An 18610-nucleotide genomic window follows, 5' to 3' on the forward strand; every position below is an offset into this window, starting at 1 on the left:
AGAAGGAACATGACAGCTAGCTGAGAAAGAGTCAAACTTATATTGGAAGTGTAAGGAAGAATTATGTAGACGTGCTCTGCAAATGGTAATTGAACTGACAAGAAGACACTACTGGATAAGATATGAGGGAATGCTTTTGAGAGTGTGGAGTCAAAATACTGTAGCATTTTAAAGGAGTGGAGTGGCAGCTTTAGGGATGAAGGCAGAAAAATCCTAACTAGTGCTAGTTGTTAAAATCTTCTCATTACAGAGGAGAGTATATTATATAAGTTAAGGAGAAAAGGATGTGGATGCATCATTAAAGTTTCTGTCAATAGGATATTAATGCCATATGCGGTGTATTGCCCAGAGAAAAGAGTGGCATTTTACTATTGCATATGAAGCAGTATATTGATAAGGGAGGAACATGTCTCAAGAGGGCCTCATAAAATCAATTTTCAGACTAAGGCTGACGTAAGACTAACAGCATAGCAAAGCACAAGAGGGGAAGAAGATAATGGAACGGATACAGGGAAGTACTGAAGGGGAAGGAAAAATACAGTGACTGGGAATGTATAAAGAAGATGGCAGCAAGTAGGTGATAAGGATATTTACTAAATAAAGGATGTATTTAGAGGAAGTATATGTAAGGATAGAAGGTAGATCCTGTGTGAGAAAGAGTTGTCACATCAGCTAGTGAAGCTGCATCAATAAAGACGATTGAGAATTTGGCTGAACAAACTGTTTTTATTGGCAAAGGACAAGGATAACAAAAATAAGGTTTTCATATCTATAAAGGCATGGGGAACTGATCCTAACATTACCCAATACATTAATTTAGGAGAAAGAAATTGACATGTGGAAGTAGTTAAGAAAAACACTGGGTGAGAGACATAATGGCTATAATTTAGATGTGAGTATTAAAGTGGGCTGATAATCTGAGAAACAGTATGTAGTAACATTGATTTAAAGAAACAAATCTGATATAAACTGACATTATGATGTTCACATGTGGATAAGGAAGGGACTACTGTCTCTACGATTCTGCCTATTTTCATTTTTAACTCATCTGTGCTGTGTCCTGCTTGCTTGAAAGAAAATTTGACAGAGTAACAAGAGTGAAGCAGAAACGTTAGTTGACACTAATTTACACAAACACAATTTAGATAAAATGTATAATGGAAGGATACTTTGAATATGCTTGTGCTTAGCTGAGCTACAGTCCATTGAGACTGAGCTGTGAGAAGCTTAAGTGTAAGGTAATGGAAGTAAAAAGAGGAGGACTGCAAACCTGCACCTTGTTGAAGCAGCTTCCTGCAGCTCTTTAATGAAGGCCATAAAGCAACCATAGTGTTGTAGGGCTTAGGAGTACATGCAGACAAGGATGTGGAAGCTGTCATCAGGGTCACTGATGGTTAGCTAGCTACTTTGAATGAATCAGTTTTTGCTTTCAATTGTTTTATTTTGATTTGAAACATACTGCATATTTGGGGTGCCTATAGTGAGATATGTGATGAATATATAATAGCTGATATTTACAAATGAACTGATCCATGTCCCTGTCTACAACATCACAGACTCTGCTGACCCAAAGCCTAAGCTTTCTGAACTGATATTATATTGATCTGTAAACACCTAACAAAATATTGTACTACTGCTTGAATTAGGAATACTTAAAATACTTTACTGATAAAATTACATTGATTCCATTCCTAAATGAAACAATAATAAAAATATAAAGGGCTATGTGCATACCTGAATGGGCCTAGAAAGACTGTGACAATACTCTGCCAACCTGAAGTGTACCACTCCATTTTTCACCCATACTGTAAGGATTAGAAGTGCAGCTTCATTTAGCTATTAAAGCTTCAAGTGGTATGATTATTATAGAAACGTATCAAATTGGCAAAGTTAGTTTTCTTGAGCATACAATATTTGCAAACTGTTTAGTGAAACTAAGTTTGTTAACAGTGGAGTTTGCCTTTTTCTCCAGTGTTGTGTGACCTCTAAGTTGGTATATATAAGGTTGTGGGGTGTGTGAGTTGGGGGGGGTGTTCTTATATTTGCTGAAGGTAGTTGTTGGGGAAAGTTTTTGAACATTTTACCATCACTGAAGCTACTTTCATCTACATGATTCTGATTATTACTGGTATGGAAAATATGAATAATTCCGAAAACATTGCACTGCCTTTTTAACTTTACACATGAAAACGTGATACATGTGACTTAAGCAATGCTTAAACAATGCCATACAAATTTCAGTAACAGAGTTTGGTCAAATTTTGATAAGAGATAGAGCTTTGTAGATGTTTATATTATGTTCACATTTTGGAACAAGAATTATTTTAGTAGTGTCACGTTTGTTAAAACAAGAAAAAAATTGGTTTAATACATGCATTGATTATTTCAGATGTTTTTATTGCTACTTGTATAGAGTTGGACATGATTATGGTTCCAATGGGACATAATTGTTTCACCTAAACACTGAAATGAATGATTTGTTAGGAAACAAGTGAGAGATTAAAATGACTACATCGTGTTGCTTACTTATATTTAATGTAGTAGAGACATGAAATAGTTAAGAAAAATTACACATTTTTGCCATTTGAAGTAACACGCTTTTGGCATCATTTAACAGTAAAATGGCGCCATCTGCTTAGTACTGCTTTTTAGATGTTTTTTCTAAGTCTATGTAAGTATATATAAAGGTTATTATTTTAGTTAGTTCCCAAAAAATGTATGCTAAAGGTTCCATAGCTAATAGGATGTGTGCTCATTTTGCCCAGAAATCTCATAGGTCAATAAAGCTGATACAAATTGTCCTTTGGATGAGACATTAAACTAGGGTCCCATCTGCTTGAGGTGGTGGTAGCTCGGTTTATAAAAATTCCATGATGCCTATCAAAAAGAGTTTTTTTTCTTCTTCTGCACATGTTGTTTACATCACTTTACCACTATTTTACCAAAATTTCAATATTCACACATGGACTATACAGTCCCCAGGATTCAGCAAGCAGCCATGCAGGAATAAGTTTTTCTTGCATGGCAGGGACTGTTCCCATACAGCACAGCAGTGTGCCTTGCATATTCATGAAGGCGCGCTGCCTTTGCTGTTAAACGGACATGGAGCTGTGTCCGAGTGCAGGGGGTGTGTCTAAGAGCAGAGCTCTCACAATACACATGCCCTTGCACTCCAGAATTGTCTTTTGGCAATTAAAAATCTGCAAGAACGCTTGTAACAACCCCCAAACTGTCAGGAAAACAAAAGTGGTCAAAGGCAAAAAGGACAATCGTCCCTACCAAGAACACCTCTCAACTGTACAGATTTTCACAGAATGCCCAGATGTTTGCCTCATATTTATGATGTTCCCCCTAAAATGTGCACCTGTCTGGCAAACAGCTGAGGATTGAAGTCATTAAATAATGACAAAACATTTGGGTTTAAGACTCCACACATCCGTAAGAAAATTCATGCTAATGTAAAACCTATTATTCTATCAACTTTTTAAGTTTGTAAGAGCAATATTTAAAATCCACCCTTATTTGTCCCCCCATCATTGTAAGCTTTGTCCAGATATTTCGCTCTAAGAGTTTGAGAGGTATGCTACCAAGCCAAAAGTTATTAGGATAACACAGGCAGCATAAGCACATAACGCAAACCTCCCAACCCATAAGAGTAAGTAATGTGGACAAAGCTGCAAAGGACAATTGTCCCACAAAGCAGAAAGCTCATAAAATAACAGGTTTAGCATTAGCAGGGATATTCTGAAGGGTATAGTTAAAATAACATAACAAAACTTTTTTTTTTTTTTTTTTAATAAATGCGATAAAGTTTAAGCGAAGCTGCGCGGGTGTGTCCAATGCCTAACTATGCTTAGTCCAGCTTAAACAGCACAAGAAGTTAAAAAGCAACAGGCATCAAAAATAGACAATATTGCAATAATGCAGTGGTTAGTGTGCATGCTTTGCAAGCAGCCATTCCCGGTTTGATCCCCACTATAACCAATTCACATTTTACATACGAAAGCAGTACATAAACAATTTTTTTTAGTATTACCAACTAAATAACATATATTTGTTAACTGGAGTACTGCATTAGTCCCAGATGTGAGGTGTCAGTTTAATAAAGTTGTGAAATCCCCATATAAACACAAGTGCCCCATACAGTATAGTCACACATGAATAAATGTAACAAAAACACATTGGAGGATGTTAGGGACAGAAAGCAAATTTATAATATGTAATGAATAACGAATCAATGCCATACAGTAGATAGCCTATAAAATGAAAAATAAGCAATGCTAAGCATTGCACAGCTCTGCTTACCAGGTGTAAGCATTGTGTAAATATGACTGCTAAGCAATGAGTAGCCCAGCTAAGTGGATTTGCCCATTCGTAAGCAGTGCTGAACCTGCCCTTTTAAGCAATGTCAACCTTAGCTAAGCAGGTTTGCACGTAGCTTAGCTTAGCTCAGCATATTCAAAACCATCCAATTGTGGCAAAGTGCTGGAAACTGGCCATATTTAAACCCCACAGGTGGGAATACAGCTCATAACTGGTTGCAGCTTCCCACTGTAGGCAGGATGGCTAGAGTTGGAGAGGGACTGCACTTCCAGGCACAGCGCTGGGGCATACAGGAGTCCAAGGTCATGGTAGGTCTCCTGGTAAAAAAACATGATGAGAGACAGCTGCAGGGCGAGTACCAGGGATCCCAATATAAAGCCTGGGACCATTTCTCCTGTGATCTCACCAATATCACTGGTATCCCTTGGACTGGTGAGCAAGTCAGGCACCACTATCATGCCTTGAAGAAGAGAAAGAGGGAGGTCTTGGATGAGTGGGTCCAAGAAGCAAGGTAGAGGGTGATGTCCCAGCATTGTGTAAGTAATAATACCATTACTGTTTACTAAAGTCCAGCATGTGTATGTGATGGATAGGTATGCCTAAATATGTCTCTATTTCCTTTACAGCTGCAGCTGAGTGGGCTCTGAATCAGGAAGCCCATGCAAGTAGGCTGCAAAGGCTGCGTTGCGAGGCTGGTGAGTAACAATCCTGCTTGTAGTAGTAATACCAAATAAATAAAAGTAGTAGAAAGTCATCTGGTAGTATAAAAACTATTGTATGGGTTGTACTGAATAAACCAGACAATATGAAAGTAATAGTCCCATATAGGGCATATTTAAATAAAACTGTAACTGCCTGGCAATAAATCTCTAAATCCTGGACTGGTTGTGTTTACTCTGGTATTGCATGGCATTTATTGTTGCATTCTCTGAATAATAATGTTGTAGTAACCACTGTTACCCACACTGTGCTACATAAAAAAATGTCTAGGAATGTCTGTACTGTAGTAAGAACAAGATCAGATTGTACAACTAGCAAGACTTAGACAGAAAACACTAAAGAGATAGACAGTAATATCCAAACAGCACACTCTACTGTGGCTTAAATTGTTGTATTTTTAGCAGACAAAGCCATGGTTCAAATCCTGGGAGTGGTAGTAAGCAGTATGCATAATCATACCTGTCAACTGTAGAAATTATTCAGAATGTCCAGATAATTGGCTCATATTTTCTGCCTGTTCCTCTGTCCCCCTGGCAAATCAGTGGGATGATCTCAGAATTGTAGTCACAAAATAATGACATACATTTAGTGTCAGACTCAAAACCTTCAGAAAATATATATTAAAACAAATCCTGTCACTCATGCAACTCTCCAAAATTATGACAGCAATATTCAAAACATGTCTCTATTTGTACCCCCATGTTGTCAAGCTTTGTCCAGAGTGTGTGCATTAACAGACTGAGAGATATGTGCATAATATTAACTGAAATTTGGGAATAAGTGTAGAAACAGTCACTTAGTGTTAACAAACTTTCCCTCTACAGGTCTGTTAGATAAGAAAACTGTGCCTGCCAATAAAGATTTAAATACTGGACTGGTAATGTTTACTCTGGTATAGTATGGCCTGACATGTAGCATTCAGTAACACTGGATATCAGAATAGTACTGTTGTGTCAACCACTGTTTCTCACACTGTGCTACATAAACATATGTGTAGGAATGTCTGTGTAAGACTGTTGTAATTACAAGGTCAGATTGTACAACCAAGAGAGACTTAGATAGAAAAGACTGACAAAATTGACATCAATATCCAAATAGCACACTCTACTGTGACTTGAATTATTGTATTTTAGCAGACACAGCCATGGTTCAAATCCTGGGAGTGGTAGTAAGCTATATGCATAATCATACCTCTCAGCTGTACAGATTATTCAGAATGTGCAAATAATTGGCTCATATTTTCTGCCTGTTTCTCGGTCCCCCTGGCAAATTAGTGGGATGATATCAGAATTGTACTCACAAAATAATGACATCCATTTGATTTTCAGACCTCAAAACCTTCAGAAGATGAATATTGAAACAAGTCCTGTCATTCATGCAACTCTCCAGGTTTATGACAGCAATATTTAAAACATGTACCTATTTGTACCCCCATGTTGTCAAGCTTTGTCCAGAGAGTGTGCATTAAGAGATTGAGAGGTATGTGCATAATATTAACTTTGAATCTGGGAATATGTATAAAAACAGTCAGGTAGTGTTAACAAACATTCTCTCCACAGGTCTACCAGGTAAGAGATGTAAGGATTTAGCTATAAGGTAGTTGAAGTATACACTGTGTACAAATATACCACTGCCCAAACCAAGCACATAGGGTATTGTTATAATACGTGTACCTTAATGATTAGAGCAATGATCATTAAAGTTGTGAGTACCACAAGGATATATAAGTTGTTAATTGACATCTCCCCCCAACATATCTGCAACAATAATCTAAATACAGAAATCAATAAGTATGTTTACAACACACCTACTATTGAGACATATGTCCTGTGGTTCAATAAATAATGAAATGTGTTTCTATTAATGTTCCATGTTGAAATATTATCACTGGTGGCCTGATGCTATCAATGTACCCTGCATGCCATTGTAATGGCCACTTTGGTTCCATATATGCATGTGTTATATTTGCTATGCAACTGTTCCAGATCTGGTGTTTTGAGTTAATGGGAATATCTATGCATGCTGTTATAACTAATCCTGGACTGCGTTGACTATTACTAACCCACATATGTTTTAAAACTGCAACAACATAGCACGTATAGGAAGGCCAGTCACAGCAGACTCACTTCTTCCACCTCATTTGGCCATGGCACTGGACCCCAGCATGCCTGGACCCACACTGGGATCTCCTCATCTGCTGGTCCTGCACCACTGTCACCCAAAGGCAGGTCTGGGGATTGGTGTGTAGCAAGCTCCAAAGGGAGTTTTGGTGATCTGCTATGCCAGCTTGAGGGCCTGCTTGATGCATTTAGAGGGTCGGCCTGCCCCTCCTGCTCAGCCCCCAGCACAGCCACCTTCAGGACCATGAAGGTGCAGTTGTGATAGCTGATGGGTGGGGACCTCTGTCCCACTGCTTCCCTTTGGGGGTTCAGGGGCTTCTGATTTCCAACCACCCCTCCCCATCCAAGGTGTTTACCTCCCACATGTGTCATATACCACCCCTGTATGCTGACTTGTCTGTCTTCCTACCCAACCTTCCTCCCCATATATACCTACTATCCTTCCCCAACATCCCACTTTCACCTTAAAAAAAGGGCAATCTGTTCCCCCCAAAAAAGTTTGCCCCGTACATAGCTGTCCATTTTGCACACGTGTCCACTGGACACCTGTAATCTGGTCTAATTGGTTTTACAACACATCATTCTTGTCCTCACCTCTATCGCATGGGTTTTAGTGTCCAAATCTATCTTCAAATTCAGTACATATGCGCAGCTGTTGCTGTAGAAAAAAATGGCAGCTGTGGGCCTTCACTACACCCATCCTGCACATCCCTAGCTACTTTCCCTATTGTTTTTCCTTTGTATGCCCCCTTTTTCTCCACTTTCCTATAACCCCTTTTCTCTTTTATTTTATAGAAATTAGCACAGGGGTAAGCGGGAGTAAACACTTTTAAGCAGTAGTAAGCAAGTTTAAGCCTGTTTGTGTGGTGGCAAGCAATGGCTACACAGATTAAGCACTGTCAGGCTAACTGTCTGTAAGCATATTTAACCAGAAGTTAGCATTGCTAACAGTCACACAAACCCACTTAAACATGCCTTAATCACTCTGTATCTAACAGCCCTTGTTGTGCCCAGCAACAAAATAATCAGCCCTTGCAATTCTCAAACCCAAGACTCTGCACACCATAGCCACAGTGATTTTCCACTAATCCATTTGAGGTGTACTCAAACATATCATGCAGCACAGTCATTCAACAGTAGGGAAAATGTATTTATATGTGTAGATGCATGTATGCATGTATATATATATATATATATATATATATATATATATATATATATATATATGTGTGTGTGTGTGTGTGTGTGTGTGTGTGTGTGTGTGTGTGTGTGTGTGTGTGTGTATTGCATTCGCCCATTGGATCCACACTCTGAACCTCTCACTGCAAAACATCTGACCAAAGTTACTGTTAATGAGTGTGAAGGGGCCCAAAATAGGGATCTCTTGCAATTATTGCCATTATCCCTTCCTCCACAGCTGAACAGATCTGCCTTGCAGCACAATAACCAGCACTTGCAAGTCTTGAACTATATATAAGCCGCTGTGGTGCAGTGGTAATGTTGCCATCTCACAGAAAGAGGTTCTCCTGTTCAGTTCTTGGCTGGAGCTCCTTCTGTGTGGAGTCTGCATGTCCTCCCCACGGTCGAGCGGTGTTCGAAAGACATGCATAAAAGGGTGTGCCTTCTTTGAAGGTTTGGCGTCAGGCTGGCAGTTTGGCACCATAAAAATTGACTGCTAATCATTAGTGGACCAGAGGTCTGCTGTGGTGACCTCTAACCGGGCAAAGCTGAAAGAAAAACAACATATATATATATATATATATATATATATATATATATATATATATATATATATATATATATATATATATATATATATATATATATATATATATATACATGTACATATAAATATATTATTACTTATAGATATGTATAAGAAGAGCATATATAGAGGGTGCATAGCATATCAAACAGCCATTATTCCTACAGATGCCACCTTTTAAAATGGCCAGTGTTTCATTCCTTCCTACAAATGAGAGTTATTGCATGAAACATATAGCCACACACAATGCAAAGGACATGATACCACACACAAGTTTGCATACATAGAAATGTTTATTTGTGTACTATTTCAGTTGTTTATGCCATTTCTTATAGCAGTTAACTGTTTGAAATGCATAATTACTGATTAATTCAACTCTCAAACAAAACATTTGATATAGTAATCTGAAACATATAACATACTTTGCTGTCCAGGTTAAGGTCTTCAAGTATTACAACATTAAAAAAACACTGGCCTTATATTTAAGAACCAATCAACACTTAATTACAAATGTAGTTCAGCAGCCTCCAATTACACTCTGCACTCAACCCTGGGGGGGTGGGGGAGTTTTAGTTGCCACACTGTAAATGTATCTGTTACATAACAATGCTTAACTTAAAATGTCACTATCACACTGACAAACACAACTGTGTGTAAGACACACACACACACACACACACACACACACACACACACACACACACACACACACACACACACACACACACACACACAGCTAGGGCACCTCCATACCTACACACACCACATCTGCACAGACCACTTAATAACAAAACTCCCCTAACACACACACATGACGTCAACCAAATGGCTCAGCCTAGGTCTCTGGCAAACCCACAGCACACCCTGTGCATATGATGATACCTGTGCCACATCCCTGTCATCCATACCATCGATGGAAGGACAAGCTAATATGGTTCTGATGCACAGGGGGAATGTACTAAGGTGTAGCAATTTAATGCTGTGTAACATGTTTTCAGTAGGAAAGTTTAATGCTTATATGTCAGGATGGGTAACTGTCCAGCCATGATGCATTATAGCTGTTATTAACACTTACTGATTGTGGTCTCCATAATGTATTCAGTTTGTGTTACAGGTGTCTATGTGTCAGCAGGATGTTGGTCTGCTGTTGTTTCCTACAAGGGGTATGGCACTGTGGTGACACATTGAATGTGTCATATCCTGGATACAGCTGAACACAAGTAACAGGTCTGTATAACAGTTACTGCATGTACCACATGGATGATAGGTCTGAGGGGTGTATACGTGTGAGTGAATGCTGGCTGATGTCAGCAACCCTTCTACAGTGGACAATGGTAAGTGTACTGGGGTCATACACCACATGTTTGTGTATAACACACACACACACACACACACACACACACACACACACACACACACACACACACACACACACACACACAGGCTTTGGTAATGATGCAATACACAGAGAATACTGTACACATGGATGTACTTAATTTTGCAGTGAACCCATTTTAGCCTATGTAATTCCACCAAGACAAAATAGGCAAAACATCACATCAGTAAATAATCAGTCTGCTAGTTTAATGTCATTTACAATGGTACTGGCAGGGTATATGTCCCCTTCCCCAATGTCATGCAATCCTGAAGTTGGTAAACATAGGTGTGCTGGTGTGGATGGCACAGCCCTCCACTTTGAGGGTGAGGGGTGGTGTAGAACCACACATAGTGTGATTGACAACTACTTAACCTGTAAACATAAACTGTACAGAATTACAGCAGACTAAGTGGGGGATACACACAACAATAACCCCGATGAGGGTGGCTGTGTCCACAACATCCACACCTAACTATATATACCAAGTTCAGTATCGATGTATAGCTATACAGTGGGGGAAGAGGGCATTTACACATCTACTACTAGTTTTGATTAAATGAATTTCCACAAGATGATTCCTTTGAAATGTTAGCATTTGCCAGTCAGTTCTTCAACAGATGACCTCCTAGGACATGTAATTTCTGCAAACTGAAGTAGATCCCTTCACATATGCACACACCTACTTGGCAATACTGACAGTAGAACCCCTACCTAAGTACTTATTGCTACTAATGTGTTTGGCTTTAATTGCACACACCACACAGTTTTTAGGATGAGGTGTGTTCTGAGTTTCTAGTTAAGTGAAGAACATCACCAGGCCTTGTACAGTATGGTAATGGGGGATGTACTGTGTGTTAATGAACAATACATAGTATGACATACTGTCATATACACATTGACAAACAAATAACAGTCATAGATACATCTGAGAGACCTGGGTTTATAAGTGCTAACTACCTTGTCAGTGAGCCCATACTGTCACAGATAATTTGCACATGGCACATGCATCATAGGGCTATATAGTGCAATCAGTTACCTGTATGGTGGATGGTGACAGTGGTCTTCATAAAGTGGACCTTGGGACATGTACTGGGGGTACCATGGTGTAAAGACAGTATACCCAGCACCCACACCCCACATTGGATATTTTGCTCACTGAAAACCATGATACCACAGGACTGCAATACAACCCCTTGTCTATCTCATCAGTGCTACTACAGGGATATGCATTTATTGCACATGCCACAGGGATAGTAGGGTGATGGTTTGTCATGGCTCTCCTAATGTCAGCAACACCACTATCCCTTATACTGTATGGCAAGGTGTATTGTATTTGGAGAATGTGGCCTCAGCATGCTGTATCCTAAAAATATATGGACTTTCACACATGCACACACTTGCCAGGACTCAAAAGGTAACCCATGCCTATCTACCCATTTGTACAACAGTGTTGTGGTGGTACTGTAAGCTTCAGGTAGCCCATAGGGTGAAGAGTGCAACAAGGTACATTTATTGTCCATTACAGCATCAGCCATTTCTAACTATGGCAATGGGGGGGGGGTGTAGTGAATGAGAAGGCCCTCAGGGTATTATCAACTACAAGTTTACAAACACACAGACACTGTTATTCTCAGTAATGCATACTGACACATTTGTCAGTACTGGGGTCCATAGTTGCAGGTGTTCCTATGTGTGTACCAGGATATTGTCGATGGAGAAATGAGAAGAGTAGGGGCTGTGGGTACAGTGGTATCATGCCACCTGATATTTGTCAGCAGGCCATCTATCAACTGATGCCACACGAGTGATACTCAGGGTGACAGTTAAATGCAACATCCAATCATCTGGTTGTCTCTTGCAGTGGGTCAGTGAGGTGCTCCAATTCACATGTATGCAACATATATTACATAACATGGCCAGTGTCTGAGTTGGAGAACTGTACCAAGCTTGTTCTGTTAACTGGGGTAGTCTAGTTGAGGTATCCAAGGCATGTGGTGCATACAGGGTGGGGATTTTGTAGCTGTGGCATTCATAACACAGCTGGGCTGACATGTCAGTAATAGTTGAGCATAGATTGCTTGTATGCAGACAAGATGGATAATCTGGCATCTGCACATCTGTACAGAGGACAGACAGAAATCACCTAGCAACCAGGTTATGCATTAGGATGAATGTTTTGACAGATAGACATCTGACACTGATAGGTATGCGATTACTACATGACACCAGCCCTCAATGAGATGTCCTATACACATAGTAGTCTACATTTAATATTTTCATATCAGATAAATATCCAGTAGCAAATTCTTAATAACACACTGCTCGCACACCAAGAACATGATAGTCAATATTCAGAGACCAGCTTTGCATGCAGGAATGTACAGTTCCAGTACTACAATCTGTAATCTACTCTTACTTGGGAAAGCACTGCTAACAGTAGTAACATAATGATACAATACATGCAAGTGTGACTAAATATAACCTGGGATACTACCCATGTATGAAACACATACAAATGGAAAAGATTGATGTACTAGCCATGTATGCTCAGGTGTCCCATACAGTATACTAACACCCCTTGCTACTGTAAAGACAGCACATAGAAGCATGATATGTAAATGGAATTAAATACACTTATTAATGAGGTCATTACTCTGCTATTTCATCAGAATGGAATGTGATCACTGGTTACCAGGGCTGAGCCATGCTTAGCAGGTGTAAGCATTGCTTAAATATAAATGCTAAGCAAATTTGCGCACTTGTAAGAGAAGCCTACACGGTGTAAGTGCCTGTTCATTTAACCATAAGTTAGCACCGCTTACCATTGGACAAACCTGCATAAACCCACTTAAAGCTGCTCAAAACTGCCTTAACCACTCTGTATCCAACAGTCCTTGTTCTGTCTAGCAACAAAATAAACAGCGATTGCAGGTTTTGAACCCAGGATCCTATACACTACAGTCACAGCAGTTAACCACTTAACCATCACATCCATGCCTGTGTTTGTTGTTTTTTCCAGTATCTCTGTCAGTAAACATACTGAATAGTAGTGAACAACAGTTTTGACTTCTACAATTGTGTAGTACTTGTTAGTGAAAATAGTGTTGAATCTGTATGTTGTTATACCTAAATATACACATATCAGATAAATATGGTGGGGTATATCTGGGAAGGTATATACAACACTTATGTTTACACATAACAAGGATATGGATATATATATATATATATATATATATATATATATATATATATATATATATATATATATTTATATATATATATATATATATATATATATATATATATATATATATATATATATATATATATATATATATATATATATATATATATATATATATATATACATATGTAGATATATCTATACTTGTACATACATATATATATATATATATATATATATATATATATATATATATATATATGTATATATGTATATTGATTTATATATATATATGTGTGTGTGTGTGTGTGTATATATATATATATATATATATATATATATATCTATATATATATATATATATATATATATATATATATATATATATATATATATATATAGGTTCATAGGTTGGTACTAGGCTATTGGCCCTAGGGCCTATACAAGCCTAGCCATTACAATTCCCTGGCTATTTCTTCCCACAGTATTTACTTCCCTGGACCCCTGTCTGGCATGGCAACTGACATGATCCCCAGGGAGAATTTCCTATCTCCCATCTAATCATCAAGGTTCCTTTTGAAGAGGGCCAAAGAGGTGCTCTGTTGACATGTATGGGCCGTCTGTTCCAGAGTCTGGGGAGTCTCTGGGTAATGATCCTATCCCTCCAGCATGTTTGTTCATTGTGATGACAAGGTTTAGATCCCTGGAGCATGTGTCTCTGAGGGATTGGGATTTCTTTAAGTGTAGCATGTCCAACAGCTCTGGATTTGACATGGCCTTGTATGTTAAGCAGAGATCGCCTCTGAGTAGACGATACGCAACAGAGTATAGATGGAGTTTTTTTAGACAGCCAGCATAGGACATCTGCTTTAGGCCTGTGATACTTTTAGTGAGGTATTTCTGCAGCCTTTCCAGTTGTTGCAGATGTCTTGAGAGGTACATACCGAACAGGTCATTGTATTCTATAATGGGTCTAATGGGGGATGAGTACAGTGGGACAATGACCTCATTTTTCTGGATGAAAAGCCCTTAGTGATGAGGTGTGCCACATAGAAGGATTTCCTGACTGTTGTAGTGATGTGGTTATCGAAGTTGAGACCCACTGTCAGCCTGTGTCCCTAAGTCTCTTATCCCAGTTTTGGTGGTTAGTGTACAGCCACCTATGCGGTAATTCACAGGTACATGTTTTTTTCCCAAAGGGGATAACTATACATTTTTTGGCATTGAGCTTGAGCCCATGGCTCTGGCATCAAGCATATGTTTATGTAAGGCCCTTTTGTAGAATATCCACATCATTTAGGGATTCAATAATGGCTCCCAGTTTGCAGTCTTCTGTGAACTTTGTTAGCCAGAGTCCCTTAGTGTTGACCTGTTCTTCAGATATGTAGATGCCAAACAAGAGCGGTCCCAGGACAGAACCCTGAGGTTCACCACTTGTCACTTGACTAAGTGGATTTGGAGTTGGCTACTTTTAAGCCAATTGGCAAACTATCGAGTGATGTAGGGATTAATGCCCTGCTTAGTATGTTTATCTTTGATTCCAGAGTGGAGGATGGTGTCAAAGGCCTTGGTGAGGTCCAGATAGGCTGTGAGGACCACTGTACCCTTTTCCATGGCTCTGTAGACTGATACAAAGAAGTCAATCATTTTCAGTAGACAAGATCGGCCCTTCACAAGCCCAAACTGTGTGGGGTCCAGTGTTTGAAGGTTGCCAGTGTCTTTGTTTATAAGTTCCATGATAATATGTTCCATGGCCTGCAGACCAGGCTCGTCAGACTGATGGGGCAGAAGTTTCTGGGATCCAAGGTGGATCCCCCCTTGTGGAGTGGGATAACTGTAGCTGTGCGCCACTCAGTGGGCACGAAGCCTGAGGTGAGGTTATGATTAAACATGACACTTAGGTGAGGTGCCAGTTCATTTTGTAGTTCATGTAGTACACAGCCTGGGATGTTGTCTGGTCCCATGGATACTGTATTCTTAGCTTTGAAGTGTAAGTTTTTTTTACCTGTGTGGCCGTTATTACCAAAATTTGGCAATCTTTTGGTATTGAGATGGGCCATTTAGGGGGTGAGAGGAGGGTGAAGTTTGCACTGAATTGATCTGCCAGAATATTGGCAATATTCTTGGGATCAGTATATTTAATGCCATTCTGTTGTAGCTCAGAGCAGATCTGAGTATTGCCATCTGAGTATTGCCATTTAGATACTTGACATAGCTATATATGTATATGTATATATATATATATATATATATATATATATATATATATATATATATATATATATATATATATATATATATATATATATATATATCTATATATATATATATATATATATATATATATATAGTACAAAACATCGACAGCGAAACAGCAACAGCGAAAACACCGACACTACAAAAGCACGACACATACACTCCACACCAGTACAACAACAATTAACAAACACAACAAATCCCCACTCCAAAACCCACACACCACACTAGCAAACCAAAATACTAACAAACCAACACTAAACCTTACATACACAACTATCGACAACCCTAACCCAAACCCTAACCCTAAGGTCCGTCACTATCGCACACTCACCTAACCCGCACCCTATCCCTAACTCACTTAACCCACCCCTAACCCAAAAACTATCACTATCGCACACTCACCTAACCCGCACCCTAACCCTAACTCACTTAACCCACCCCTAACCCAAAAACTCTCACTACTACACATGTACCTAACCCGAGCCCTAACCCTAACTCACTTAACCCACCCCTATCACCACAGACCGACAGCATCACACACTTACCTTACTCGCACCCTAACGTCTGTCACTACCACATAAATACACATCCTTTCCCCATTTCGATGTTCTCAGCGTCGGTGTTTTCCTCCGTCGGTCTTCTCACTGTCGATCTTTTGCCGTCGATGTTTTGGACTGTCGATGGATTCATGGGAACCCATATATATATATATATATATATATATATATATATATATATATATATATATATGTGTGTGTGTGTGTGTGTGTGTGTGTGTGTGTATATATATATATATATATATATATATATATATGTATATATAGATATATATGTATATTTGTTGTTGTTGTTGTTGACTTTTGGCTTTTCCCGGTTAGGGGTTGCCACAGCAGAACTCTGGTCCGCTAATGATTGGCAGTTGATTTTCACGAACGCCGAGGTGCCAGCTCAATGTTCGACCTTCAACTAAGGCATGCCCATTTATGCATGTCTTTTGAACGCCCACCCAACCACGGGGAGGACATGCAGACTCCACTCAGAAGGCACTCCCCACACTCCAGCCAGGAATCGAACGGGAGAACCTCTTGCTGTGAGGCAACAATGCTACCGCTGCACCATCGCGGAAGTCATATAGATATGTCACTGATCAAGAAATTAAAACCCACCACCCTATCGGCAGACCACCTCCCAGCAGAGTATCTTCAAAAAGCCACAGATGAAATAGTATATCCCATTTCAATACATTTCAATATTAGTCAGTAGAACTATTGTAAAAGCCTGTATCCCTTCTATATGGAAGATGTCCCACATTATTCCTCTTCCTAAAGGGAGTAGTTCCACTGAACTTTCAATATATAAACCTATAGCCATCCTGTCACCCTTGACTAAAATTATGGAAAAATGTATCCATAATCAACTCCTACCCTCTCTCAATCAAAACAATTTTCTAGCCTCCTCCCAGCATGGTTTTAGACCATACCATAGTACAACCTCTGCCCTCTTTTCATTCTCTCATACAATAAATCAAATCCATAATAACAACAAGCTCTCCTCTGCCCTATTCTTAGACCTATCCAAGGTGTTCAACATGGTAAACCAACAGCTACTATTATGTACACTAAGAACATTCTCTATAGATAATCAAGCAATTCTCTGGTTTCTGTCCTATCTAAGTGGCAGACAATAAGCTGTATTATGGAAGGAGAACCTATCCTCCCTATTACCAATCACCCTTGCAGTCCCTCAGGGGTCGATATTAGGCCCACTCCTATTCTCCATCTTCATTAATGATTTGAATACAGTCATCCAAAAAGCAACATGTATTCAGTATGCAGATGACTCCACCATAATCTGTTCTGCTACCTCTCCATCAGATTTACAGAATTTATCCCAAAGCACCTTTAACAAGGTAGAAAACTGGCTCACTGACTGGCATCTCTTATTTAATCCAAATAAAACAAAGTTGTTACTCTTCACCTCCACTCCTAAGGTTACTTTGCTATTACTTACCATAAAATCCAACAATGGCACTATATTTTCCCCATACCCTAGTACTAAGCTATTAGGTGTAGTAATCAACAACAATCTGAAGTTCGATGCTCACATTGACTGAATTATTAAGACGGTAAATAAACTTGGCTCTTTATATAAGATTAAACAATTCCTTACCCCATCTGCTAGGACTGTGATTGCCTGAACACATTTACTATCAACAATACTATATGCCCCTCCTATTCTTACAAACCTAAGTAAATCTGACCTAAATAAACTCACTAACTGCTATAATAATAATGCCAGATTTGCCACAGATTCACCATATACAACACCACTGTCTTAGCCTTGAAGCATTAGGCTGGCTAGAACTACCCTCCAAATAAACAACTAATAGTTGCACACAAAGTTATCTACCAACCAGAAATCACACCCATCCTTAAAAATATTATCACCCCATACAGTAACTTAAAAACTCTCTGCTCCTCCAATAGAATACTAGCTCAAACTGTTAAATCCAACAACTCAGCTGGTGACTGTCTATTTACCAACTCTGTTGGCAAAATCTGGAACTTACTTCCTGCTGAACTCACTGCAGTCCCCTTTTTAACTCAATTTAAAACATCTCTTAAAAAACACCTAAAAATACACTGTCTATGCTCCTTTACAAACCCTGACTAATCCCTAATTGTCAAAGTTACTTTGTTTGTATTTCTGGAACTTTTCTCCCCGGGTCTCTTGTTGAAAATGGACCACAATCCAGTCAGACTCTCCCAGTTAACAAATGTAAAAAAATAATAAAATAATTTATATATATATATATATATATATATATATATATATATATATATATATATATATATAAA

This window comes from Protopterus annectens, chromosome 4.part1, assembly GCF_019279795.1.
Source record: "Protopterus annectens isolate FY-2018-M chromosome 4.part1, PAN1.0, whole genome shotgun sequence".
Lineage (NCBI taxonomy): Eukaryota > Metazoa > Chordata > Ceratodontiformes > Protopteridae > Protopterus > Protopterus annectens.